This window comes from Peromyscus californicus, unplaced genomic scaffold, assembly GCF_007827085.1.
Source record: "Peromyscus californicus insignis strain IS unplaced genomic scaffold, ASM782708v3 Scaffold_7__1_contigs__length_154581171, whole genome shotgun sequence".
NCBI lineage: Eukaryota > Metazoa > Chordata > Mammalia > Rodentia > Cricetidae > Peromyscus > Peromyscus californicus.
The window spans coordinates 32,499,718-32,513,079 of record NW_026294595.1 but is presented as its reverse complement, the minus strand read 5'-3'; the positions used below and the strand labels follow the sequence as shown (position 1 = coordinate 32,513,079).

Here is a 13,362-nt window from a genome sequence, read left to right as displayed (position 1 = left end):
AAGAGAGGAAGCTTTGATAGTCAGCACTACCAATTGCCAATCACACAGCTTTTTCTATGGTGTTCAGAATATTCAGCTATATAATAAAAACATAGGAACATACAGTATTCTGATAAAGATGTAGTCAAATAATAAATATGCAGCTTTCTTGCTAACTAAAAGTATTACACACATTACCATCTTCATAACAGTTCTCCAATATTTCAGGCATTTTTGAACAATTATCCATTCTATTCCCATATCACTTTGTATTTAAATACTTGCTATCAGTCTATATTTTGTTTTATTACTCTATGCTAAAAGGATAGAAAATATAAAATAATTACTTTGATCATATTTACCCCTTAAGTTGCTCTGCAGTTTCTTTCCTGTTTGCTGGTAAATGTGTTTTAAAAGTTTTTCTTCCCCTACATATCTTCAAAATCCAATTACCTTATCTTATTTTCCAGAATCCCGAATCCATCATCCAGAACTGCTCATGAAGCCTTTTATGAGCTTTCATTATTCTTACTTTTTGCTTCTCTGCAGCAGTTGACACTATTGACAATCACCATAACTTTCTAAGTTTTTGTGACATTATTTTAGTTCCTCTCTGACAGCTTTGCCTTCAGTTTCTCTTCCTTCTCCCACCCCTGGATGTAGGTGCTACTTAAGGACGTGCCCTCCTCTGTTACTTTTCCTATTTTCTCTCTTGGCAAACCCATCCATGCTCAGACACTTCTTTAATTATCAATGCTGTTAAGTTAGCTTTCAAAGCTGTCACCTTGCCTATACTTTGCCTCAACTCTGCAACACAATTTCTAACTTCATCAAGTACATCTTTAACTTTACATGACCTTAAGGAATCTAGAGTTTCCATTTAGGGGCCCAAATGTGATGACAAAGTCTTCAGTTCCTGAGGGCTTTCTGCAGAGTTATAGAGATAAACAAGGAATAGTCACTGTCAGCAGGGCTAATTACTAAACTCACACATGCCATCATGGGACTTATGAGATAGATTTTCTAAATAGACGTTTAATTAAAGTTTTTCATTTAAAAGTTCCAAAAATCCTGATGATTTCTCAAAACCTCTTACACTTCAGAGAGCCACCTAAGAAATAGACTACAAAATGGTTTGGCCAGTTAAAATAGAGAATACAGAACCATAAATGCAGGAGTTAATTGTTCAATTAAAACAAAGAGAAGGTATAAAGAATTAATTGTTGCTTCATTATAAAATGAATAAATAAATGGAAATGGAGGAAAAACTTTTATAAAGGAGTGAGACATCACAGAAATGAATTTAATATCAAGGAACACACTGTTGGCACTAAAAAGGGTTAATAACTTTATGATAAAATTTCTATACATTTTATCATATTTGTAGTAGAAATTAGTGGTTAGTTTGAAAATTAATGAAAGCATTTTTAGAATCTTTGATCTGTCTAGCCAGATTTTTAGAGGTGGTGAATAGTGTGAAGTTGATAATTTTCAAGGATAATTAAAAATCTGTTAAAATCTACAATCATCTTTTCAGTGATCCTTAATTACTGTTGCATTTGTACTTAACACTCAATTTTGAAGTTAGATCAAAGTCTCCCCTTAGTATTATCTCACACCTCAGTCACTCCTCATATCTAGGATCTGATATTGCCAAAACTGCTGAGGCTTATTTAAATGAATTTCATAATTAGTTTCCTTTTTTAACTACATTTCTGCTTGACGAGAACAACAGTGAACTGATTGGTAGTCACGTACTTAAGATAGACATCACTAAGGGTGACAGTATAATCATAGCTTAAGATGTTGCACATTTATTGCAGGAGTTACCATAGAGATTTAAATTTGGCTCTTTAATAAAAAGTACATGGGTTTGACTTTGAATGCATTAATTCTGGCTAGCAGTAGGTTTCCAAGTCAACTGTTTATGGAAAAAGCAGTGTTGGAACTTTGTCCTAGAAATCATTGTGAAACCACATACTTACAATTATTGAGATCAGTTTCTTGAGATTTTTAATGGATATGTTATTTATTGTGTAAATGAAATGCTACTTCCACAAAATAGGTATGCAATATTTTTGTGATACCATATTTATTTACTTTTCCAGAGGGAAAATTAAAGGTCATATATGAAATTGCTCTCTCCTCTCTTTCTCCCCCTCTCTTTCTGTCACACATACACACACACACACACACACACACACACACACACACACACACACACACGCACATACACACTCTTTCTTGTGTGTGTGTGTGTGTGTGTGTGTGTGTGTCTGTGTGTGTGTCTGTGTCTGTGTCTGTGCCTGTGTATGCATGTGTGTTTAGGAAAGCCAAAGGAAGAAGTCAGACACAATCCTCTGTTGATTTCTACCTAGCTCCCCTGAAACAGGGTCTTTTACTGAACTTGAGATACCACTTTTTGGTTCAGCATATTCCAAATAAACCTCCTGTATTTGAACCCCTGTGCAGGTGTTCCAGGGCATATGCCTTTTTTTGTTTGTTTGTTTGTTTTTTGTTTTTGTTTTTGTTTTTCGAGACAGGGTTTCTCTGTGTACCTTTGCCTTTCCTGGATCTCGCTCTGTAGACCAGACTAGCCTCAAACTCACAAAGATCCACCTACCTCTGCCTCCCAAGTGCTGGGATTAAAGGCGTGTGCCACCACCACCCAGCCACAGGTGGCTTTTTACTTGGAGATCTAAACTCAGATTGTTCTGCTGTGTTCTTATTCCTTTATATTCACAAACTTGGATATCAAATATTCTAATGTTAATTAGAAATAATAAAAACAACAAACTAACAAACAAAAACAAAGAAGCAACCCACAACTAAGATTGTAAACAGATACTGCAGATGTTTATGCTCTGGACTTCTGATGTAAGTTTTGACCACTGAAATTTACAAAACATTTTACTTTTATTATTATGTGTGAGTGTACATGATGTATTGTCCGTATCATTTGGTTTAGGCTCAAATATCCTCTTAATAGTACTCCAGAACACTCTAAATAATAAAATTCTTCATCACTCACATTCAAGTTTGTTACAATACTTTATATAGCTTTATTTTCTACCAAGCACAAGTTTATCTAAATTATCAGAGTGATTACTATGCTTATTAACTTATTGTCTTTCATTTCCCAGTAGCATAAGCTCCACGAGACAGAAACTGTGCATATATATGCTGTACATAAAATAAATGACCTAATTTAAATTGTTTGTAAACTAAAATTTAATCGAAAGGCAAGTATCTCATTAACAAATTATATAGACATATGCTGATAAAAATATTATGGATTTGTGTGTAATATTTTCTTAAACTTTCCATTTTTATATGAGAAAAGTTAAAGCTCAATTTCTAAGATAGTTCTAAGTCCTTTCATAATATTTAGATATAAAAAGAATCAATCATTCCATATAGAAGTATTTCAGGAACACATCAAATATGAATCATCAAGACAATTTTCTCAATTTTTCTTTTCCTATATTTTTATTAAAACATTTTTCATACAATATATTTCAATTATATTTTCCCCTCCTCCAACTTCTCTTTGATCCTACTTGCCTCCTTACCCACACAATGTTATGTGTTCTCTCTCTCTCTCTCTCTCTCTCTCTCTCTCTCTCTCTCTCTCTCTTTCTTTCTCTCTCTCTCTTTCTCTCAAACATCACTCCAGACATCAAAAAACAAAAACAAGAGTCAAGCAAGACCCATAAACATCATAAAAATGAAGATCAATACAGGCAAAAGACCAATAAAACAAATAATGTCAAAACAAAGCAAAAATACCCCAAAATACTCAAAATACTATTGACTTCATTTTGTGTTGACTAATAACTCCTATGCATGTTTAACTGTTTTGTCTGATTAAGCATATTTAATGGGAAGCTATACAAAATTTAGTATAAAGATAATACAACAAACATAATAAATTTTTTACAGATTAACATACTTCGAAGACCCAATTAAATAACAATAAATGATCAAATAATCAAAGAGCTGCTTCTTTGAGAAGATAAAAATGATTGACATTCATGCAATTAACTAAAATAAAGAAAAGGTAATCAAAATTAACAGAATCAGACATAAACAGGGAAACATAATAACAGATTCAAAAGAAAATTCAGAATAATATCAGGGAATACATTAAGAAACCTATGCATCATTAAACTTGAAAAACTAAAAGAAATGGATGAGTTTCTGGATTCATCCAAACTACCAAAATTAAATCAATCAGAAGCAATAAAGAAGTACACTTCATTCTCATCAAAGAAACAATGAAGAAGACATCACAATCCTGAACATATGTGCACTAAACCCTGGCACACTCAATATCATAGGCAGCTTACTACAGAACTTAAAGACACAATTAAATTCCAATTCAGCAGAATTATTTGATTTCAATACTTCATTGTCTCCAATGAACAAAATTTAAAAATAAATTCATCAATAGTTTAAAGAGACTCACAAAATAAGGAGATTGAAAGATTAATAAAAAGCCTTCAGACTAAAAAGCAAACCCAAGCTCACATGGATTCAAAGTATAATTTGAATAGCAGACTTTCAAAGAAGAATATAGACAATACTTCTTAATTTATTCAACATAAGAAAAATAGAAGGAACACTTCCAAACTAATTTGTGAAGCCAGTATCACTCTAATTCCTAAAACAAGTAAAAACAGAAGAACATTATAGTAAAAATCCCTATTAAATCATCAATCATACTATCAAAGGGAATACAAACATACATGAAAAATATCACTCGCCATGTTGGAGTTGGCTTTATATCACAGAAGCAGTTAAATTTCAGCAAGAAATAAAGACAAACAAAATGTCCTTCAGTGGATGACTGGATGATGAAAATGAGATACATATATAGAATAGGGACTATTCAACTTTCAAAAATGGGGAGATATGATATAACTAGAAAATATTTTACTAAATGAGGGAATCTGTACTCAGAAAGACAAATTTTGCATGTTCTGTCCTTATCTAATGTGCATGCAAGTTATAGTTTGGTTTAAAGAGTACATAAGACTTTTACCTCTCCTGGTTTATTTTAAGAAATGTAGTCCTCCACGTTATGAAACTTTAACCTATTATAATTTAATAAGCATTGCCAGCAGTAAGTGCTTGTTGTATCATTCTAAAGTTTTCTTACTGTCTAATCTACTTGGTCATTTCCTTTGTTCTTCCCCTGGGCATATAGAGAATCATATAATTATACCCTCATAACTTAAAATAAAATATATTCTGATCAGGCTTTTTCTCCCCCAACACTTTCCAAGTCTTCCCATCCACCAAACCCCTTTTCTTTCTTCTTCTCTTAAAAAACAAACACAAACAAACAAGCAAACAACAAAACAAATTGAACAGCAACAACAAAATAAAACAACACACACCATAAAAACACAAAGTCAGCAGGATACGACAAAAACAACTATGTTTCTTACATGGCACTTACTCAGTTTCATTTTTAAAATAAAAACGATAGACGTTATAAACTTTAGGAACACGCAAGGGATTTACTCTGTGGTTTAAATCTAACCCACTACCACCCCCTACTGAATAAGAGATATGTTTAACGAGCCAATCCAGAGGAGTAGACTAAACAATAGAAAACCTAGATATAAAGCCAGACACGATAGATACTAGCTATAATCCTTGCATCGGAGGGTGGCTGTTGTGAGTTCTTGACTAGCTTGTGCTACCCAGTGAGATACTGCCTAAAGCTATCAACAGTAGCAGCAGCAACAACATAAAGCCATAGAGCAATGAAGGTAAGAAAAGAGGGAGAGGGGAAATCTAACTGAGCATTAAAGCCAAGAAATATGTCTACTGGAGTGTTTTAGACTTAGCATGCAGTCAACAGGTGACTAGAGAGCCGTTTCTCGGATCAGCTCATTAATGCTGGTTTATACTCTTTATGAGGTCATATATACATAGGACCTCAATTTATCACCTCGTAACTTTATTAAAACTGAGCCAAATAAATTACTATATAAACAATATTACAGTTTCCTTAAGGAAAAGTGTTCCACAAAAACGTATAAATCAAAATAATGAATAATATATGAACATAGTGTGATTAATTTCAATTCAGTGAAAGCCTTCGATCATATTACAGTTCCTATAATTTTTTAGGTAAAAAGAAAAGGAAGTCATGTATTCTACATTGACAGATAATATCTTTTCCTTATGCAGAAAATTAAGCTTATAAAAAGGCAAACAGTCCTACTAGAACTATTCCAGGAAGACTTTTATTGGAAATGATTTCCAACTAGCACATTATTCTCACTCACTTTCGCTTGTTAAAATTTGCATTGGATGGACACTTCTGGGAAAATTTCTCATTTCTTGTAATATTGTATAACAGTTTTTCTTTAGCTCATTTTCACACTGTGTTCTGGGGCCTCTGCTGTTTATTGTGTTCACTAACTTCTTCCCACCCCATTGCCTGTACAGTTGGAAAAGAAGTCAATTTCATACACCAAGACTTTTCCCTTGCTTAAATAACCAAATAAATATATTGAACTTTACAATGGAATTTGTCTGAAAGAAAATTGGTACACAGAAAGCAGTCTTTTCTCTAAAGTAAATGATCAGTTATTAATAAAAATATTGATTACTAATGTTATAATAATAAATAATAATAACCCCATAATAATAGCCAAAGTATATTTTTCCAAATGAAATTTTTTGTTTTATCTAACTATAGGCCTATATTTAAATCAATTAATCGATAATTTTGAGTTTGGAGCAGATATTGTTTTGTTTTCTACATGCATTTTCAGTTTTACAATCCCATTTATTGAAAATACTGTTACTTTTTTTCCTGACTAGCCTTCGAATACTTGCTGACAATTTATGCTCATATATTTGTGGGTTTTTTTCCAGATTTTCAGTTTTGTTCCACTGCCTTCTATTTTCCTATTCTACAATCTTAATTATTATTATAACTAACAATACATTTGAAATCATACTGTTGTTCAATTTTTTGTTTTACCAAAGTGATTTTAAGCATTCTACAACACTTGTATTTTTATATGGGTTTTAGAATTAGTTTGTCAAGTTCTGTGAAGAAAGTTCCCCTGGAGTCTGTTTAGTGTTAATGCATGGGAGGAGGAAGCTGTTTTTATAATGTGGAAGCTATCAACAAATAAATATGGTACCTTTTAAAAGTTACTTAGATCTTTTGCTTTTCACAGTAGGAAATTGCAATTTTATTATTGTCAGATAATCACTAGACCAAGTTTTTGGTGCTATAATATAATAATAGTATTTTTTCAGTTGATGGAGTTGGATCCTATATGGAAATGCAAATGACTATTGTGTATTTTAATAGTATTTTAAAAATTCTGTTTATCTTTTGAGATTTTTGTGAGAATGCTCAATGACAGTCTGAACATTTTCCTTCCCAGGATGTTTTCCTTTGTTTTTATAACTCTGCACTATGTAAAGCTCCACTACAAATTTAAGTAGAACTAGTAAGAATGCCAACTTTATCTTTTCCTCATCTTCCAGTGGGAGATAGTATTCCATCTCATTTTTCCTTTTTTATTTTGTATGTGTGTATGTGGTATGCATGTGTACATGTATATGAGCCCACATGCACACATGAATATGTGTGTGTGTGTGTGTGTGTGTGTGTGTGTGTGTGTGTAGACTCACGGTTGATGTTACTAATCATCCTCTATTCATCTTCTACTTTACTTATTGAGGTAAGTAAGGTTTCCCAGTTAAACCTAGAGTTCAAAGTATTGGCTAGCCTTGCTAGTTATCTTGTTCTAGTCCTTGTCTGTCTCTGCTGGCCAGGGTTAGAATTCTGGGTAAACTGCCATGCCCAAAGGGCAATTATCTGAGTTTTTAGAGATCTTGCCCTCTTTCCTGCTCAAATAGAGCTTTAATTACCAAGAAATTTCCCCAGCTCCTGCATTCCATTTTTTAATGCTACAAGTGTGTAAGTTATGTATATTCAATCTTTATTAACTTTTTCCCACTGCAACCCCTCTATCAAATTTTTAATAATTCATTTGTTCAGAGAATTTTTTTCCTTTTATTTACCTAAAAGTAGGAGAATTATATGATTTTTGTTAAAACTTTTCTCAAATCCATTCATTTGGTCAATTTATTTTTTTTTCAGTTTGTTAACATGGAGATTTATATTGACTGGTTTTTAAACACTCAGTGAATATTGCATCTGTGTGATGAATTCCACTTAATTGTATAATATAATTATCTTTTATAAATTTGAGAGATTAACTATTAAAATCTTGTGAGGTAGTTTTTAAATCCATGTTCACAAGGTACATTTGTTTGTAGTGCAGTACTGTAGAGGTATGGTTAAATTCCTGTGTCAGAGGAATGCTGCTTCTATAAAGTCAACAGGAACATATTACTTCCTTTTTTAATTTCTGAACATATTTGTGTTAAAATCTATGTATTTCTATAGAAATCTTTGATAGAATTCATCAGCAGTGTTATCTGGCTACAGAGTTCCTGCCTAAAAAAATGTTCCCTATAATTCACATATTTCTTTTCTAGATGTGAGATTAATGTGTTGATTTCCAATGTGCTTTAACACTCCTCATTTTAAGAACATTGCCCATTTTATCAAGTTTCCTAGGGTAATGTATAATTCTGTATTGTCCATACTATCCTTATACATTTTTTATATAAACCCAAAAACTCCATCATTATGTCTCCTTTCTCTTTCTCAGCATTCGTAATGTTTGTCATCTCTCTGTTTTCCACAAGTTCAGAAATATTTTTTACTGATTTTCTTAAGGAAACAGACTTGATTCAATGTTTCATTAAAATTTTACTCTTTTATAATTAATTCACCTCAGCTTTCATCCTTTTATTTATTCTCATGTAGGGAACTTGGGAGACACTTTATATATGTGTTGCATATTCAGGTGTTGAAGGGCTTTTTATGTAAGCATTCTCTCATGACAAGATTTTTAAGGATAAGGTTATTATTAAATGATACTCAGCAATGATGTGGTTTGCTCAAAGCTGCAAAGCTTATTACCATATTTCAAGAGATGACTTCTATGATACAATTCACATGTGGGAAACAGTAATACTCAAAACTGAATCCATAATTTATTTTTTTTCAAACATATAAAGTATTGCTCTGTCTTTCCCACTATAAAGATGGACAAACTAAAACTTTGGGAATGTACTAACTATTCCAATTTACTTCCAAAGATAACACTAGAGTTGGGTTTTGCACCCAGGCTTCTTAACTTCCAAAACAAACTTCTAGTCATTATTCTATCATGGCTTGTAGGAAGGCCTTTTCTAGTCTTGCTTTCTTAGACTTTCTTCTCAAATTAACTCAAGTGACTCAGCAATTGGCAGACTATTTTCATTGTCACATGAACAAAATTATATGGAATATCAGGACCACTGTTCTTTGTGTTGTTATTACCATTCCCTGTGCTATTGTTTATGAAATGCAAGGAATTATGGTAGCAATATATGTTGGGTAACATGTTGATAAAATTACCATTTGAAGACAGCTGACACTTTTATAGTAATTCAGAATTCATTTTATTTTATCATTTACTCTTTACTCAGTCTTCTTTCTACAAAATCTACAAATCTATAAACTCTGTAAAATCTCAACCCCTTACCACCTTCCAACAATTAACAGTTCATTGTTCTCATCCCTTCTATAATTATCTTCTTAAATACTATTTCCTAATATATTAATAAATTTTATTGATCTGTATATCATCAATCCCCTGTACTAAAATATAAGTTCCACAAGACCATCAAGTTTGTCTATCAGTATCATATACTCAGAATTTATTGAACTCAATAAATGTGGATTCTGGCATTTATCTAACTTGCTAATATCCAGAAGTTCTTACATTTCCTTAATTAAAATAAAAAAGTGATACCACAATGAAAAATAAAAGAAATTGACAATGCATTCTTTTTTTCATGAACAGCCTGGACATGAGTGGGGGTAATGAAAGGCGAGGGTCGAGGGAAAGAGAGCTTGGGGGAGCGGGAGATCCCAGCTGGATCAACAACAGAGAGGGAGAACAAGGAATAGGAGACCATGGTAAATGAAGACCACATGAGAACAGGAAGAAGCAAAGTGCTAGAGAGGCCCACAGAAATCCACAAAGATACCCACACAACAGACTGCCGGCAATGGTCGAGAGACAGCCCGAACTGACCTACTCTGGTGATGGGATGGCCAAACACCCTAATTGTTGTGCTAGAAACCTCATCCAACTACTGAGGGATCTGGATGCAGAGATCCATGACTAGGCCCTGGGTGGATCTCTGGGAGTCCAATTAACGAGAATGAGGAGGGTTTATATGAGCGAGAATTGTTGAGACCAAGGTTGGATAAAGCACAGGGACAAATAGCCAAATGAATGGAAACACATGAACTATGAACCAATGGCTGAGGGGTCCCCACTGGATCAGGCCCTCCGAATGGGTGAGACAGTTGATTGGCTTGATCTGTTTGGGAGGCATCCAGGCAGTGGGACCAGATCTTGTGCTCATTGCATGAGTTGGCTGTTTGAAACCTGGGGCCTATGCAGGATTGTTTGGCTGGGCCTGGGAGGAGGGGACTAGACCTACCTGGACTGAGTCTACCAGGTTGACCTCAGTCTGTGGGGAAGGCTTTGCCCTGGAGGAGATGGGAATGGGGGGGGCGTTGGGGGGAAGGTGAGGGGGACGGGAGGGGGGAGAACAAGGGAATCCGTGGCTGATATGTAGAACTGAATTGTATTGCAAAATAAATTAAAATAAATTAAAAAAAAATTTCCTTAAACCTTTCCAGTATACTAATATATTACATTTGCTTACAAATGTAACTGAAAAATCCACAGCTACAAAGCCACACAAACATTACTATGATAGTCACTTATTCTGATGAGGTGAACTGGTTTGTTCACATATGCTTATTTGACATATATAAGAAAAATATCAGATTTTTTTGTCAATAACACTTATACCTTATAGAAATGCTACTCCTTCAGAGTAAGAACACATCATACCTAGTCATCTTTGTATCCTATGTTGAATATAGGTCTGTCATGAAATATGTAACCTGGATAGTTGATTCAAGGTTTTAGTAAAAATCACAATATATTCTCCTGAGAGCAACCCATAGACAAATGGAGGGGGGGGATGCTTAAAGCAATAATATGGTTTGAAACCTTCGAAAACAGTCACTAGTGAGCAATTTGTTAATATTCCTAAGTAGTTGACCACAGAATCTACTGTCATTTTTCAGGGTTCTGATTATTCTTAGGGCCATCAGTTACCTTCCGTCTACTTTCCTGACATCTACATGACACCTTTAGTATGTATGCAACTTCATCCTACTTCCTGATCAGACTTTTCTTAATAATCATATTAGTCATGCAGTTATCTTTGAAGATATCATCCAGTCTCCCTCCTATGTGGAAGGTATGTAGTCATAGCAAGAGGGGCTATGGACAGGTAATCAAGCTCAATATGCAGAAAAGAGATAAGAGAACACTTTAAGAAAGCAGGACACACAGAGAAGGTAAGCCATTGGGTCAGCAGCAGCAGGACTGCTGCTCTTTAGTTGTTTTCCTCACACAATCCCAGCAAGTGCCCAGAAAGTCTCTAGGAATAAGAACTTACAGACCTCTAAGAATAAAAGCAAATTGTTTTGTGCTTATTAATATTTTTCTTCCTTCCATTTCTTTGCTTGTTCTGTTTTTTGGGGGTCATTTCTTATTTCTGTCATTTTGAAATCTATACTGACAAGACTCTGTCTCCAAATGGCTTCAAAGTTTCTGCAAAAAAATATTATATAGACCTGAGAGTAATAAGACAGTCCTAATCATGGTTCTGACTTTTGGTTGATAAGTCACACATAGTATAAATACGTACAGCAATACCTAAAAAAATCTATTTATGGTCATGATAATCATCTGGTTTATAGACAAATGTAACCCAAACAGGCAGGTCTATTGATTTTAAAGCATTTCAACTACTTCAGACAATTCTACATTAGAAAAAAAACTGAACTTTGTTCAATAATTTAATGACCATCTTTTGGATATTTTTAAATTTTATTTTTATTTTTCTTCATATATGTATATGTGTGTATATATATATATATATATATATATATATATATATATATGTATGTATGTATGTGTGTGTGCACCATGTGTGCCTGGTGCCTGCATCATTTGGAAGAGGATGATATATGTCCAGAACTATAGTTATAGATGATTGTGAAGCACCATGAGAGTGCTGGGAATTAAATCTGAATCCTCTTTTAGAGCCTATAAGAACAGCAAGTATTTTCATGCATTAAGCCATCTTTCTATTCCCCCAATTTTAACAATTTTTTAAACAGTATCACACAATTTTGTGTTAGTGGAAAACAGACTTTCAACTTGAAGGTCAAAACTAATTTTCAGCTGGTTACATAAACCTACCCAGACTCTACCCATTAAATTTTACAATTGATTTTGTTAAAAAGTATATTGTTTTAAGTGCTTTGTATTAAATTTTATTAAGGAATAGTTAATCTCATTAAAATAGTTCTTTAAAATAATACGTGCAGTTGAAGGTAAAATACGTGAAACCTCTTATCTATTTCTTAGACTAAAGATACTTTTGGGGGGCTGCATTTCCAATTTTGCCTATAAAATATTAAATGACCTTATATAAACTTTGTTCTCAGTTCTCATTTATTTAGAAGTGTAGCTTGAGTTTTCCTGCCTGGCCCACAGTCAGGACGAATCTCTCTCACCCGCCAGTCCCACAACTGCTCAAACCCGACCAAGTAAACACAGAGACTTATATTGCTTACAAACTGTATGGCCGTGGCAGGCTTCTTGCTAACTGTTCTTACAGCTTAAATTAATCCATTTCTATTAATTTATACCTTGCCACATGGCTCGTGGCTTACCAGTATCTTTACATGCTGTCTCTCATCATGGCGGCTGGCAGTGTCTCTCTGACTCAGCCTTCCACTTCCCAGCTTTATTCTCCTCCTTGTCCCGCCTACACTTCCTGCCTAGCCAATGGCCAATCAGTGTTTTATTTATTAACTAATTAGCAACACATTTGCCATACAGAACATTCCACAGCATAGAAGTTCTTATATTAAGTGAATTTGTATTTTTCAAAAATTTGTTAAGTATTAATGTCTGTGGTTGCTGGAACAGTCATGCTTCTTGCAGAATTATCAGAATCCTTTGACCATAGTTGATCTTAAAGTTCCTTAAGAACAAGTTCATGCAGCATTTGCAATTCTGGTCACATGAACACTTCCAAACATGAGTTAAAGAACACAAGATTGGTTTAAGGAGAAATGCGTCAATCAGAAAATGAAACCACTCTACTCCAACAAAGGAATAC

General features: G+C 33.8%; 1 protein-coding gene across 5 annotated transcripts in view; it reads right to left on the bottom strand.

The window, feature by feature from the left end:
• Positions 1-13,362, bottom strand: part of Galnt13 (polypeptide N-acetylgalactosaminyltransferase 13) — a 584,813-nt gene that overhangs the window by 211,879 nt on the left and 359,572 nt on the right. The window lies entirely within an intron of this gene.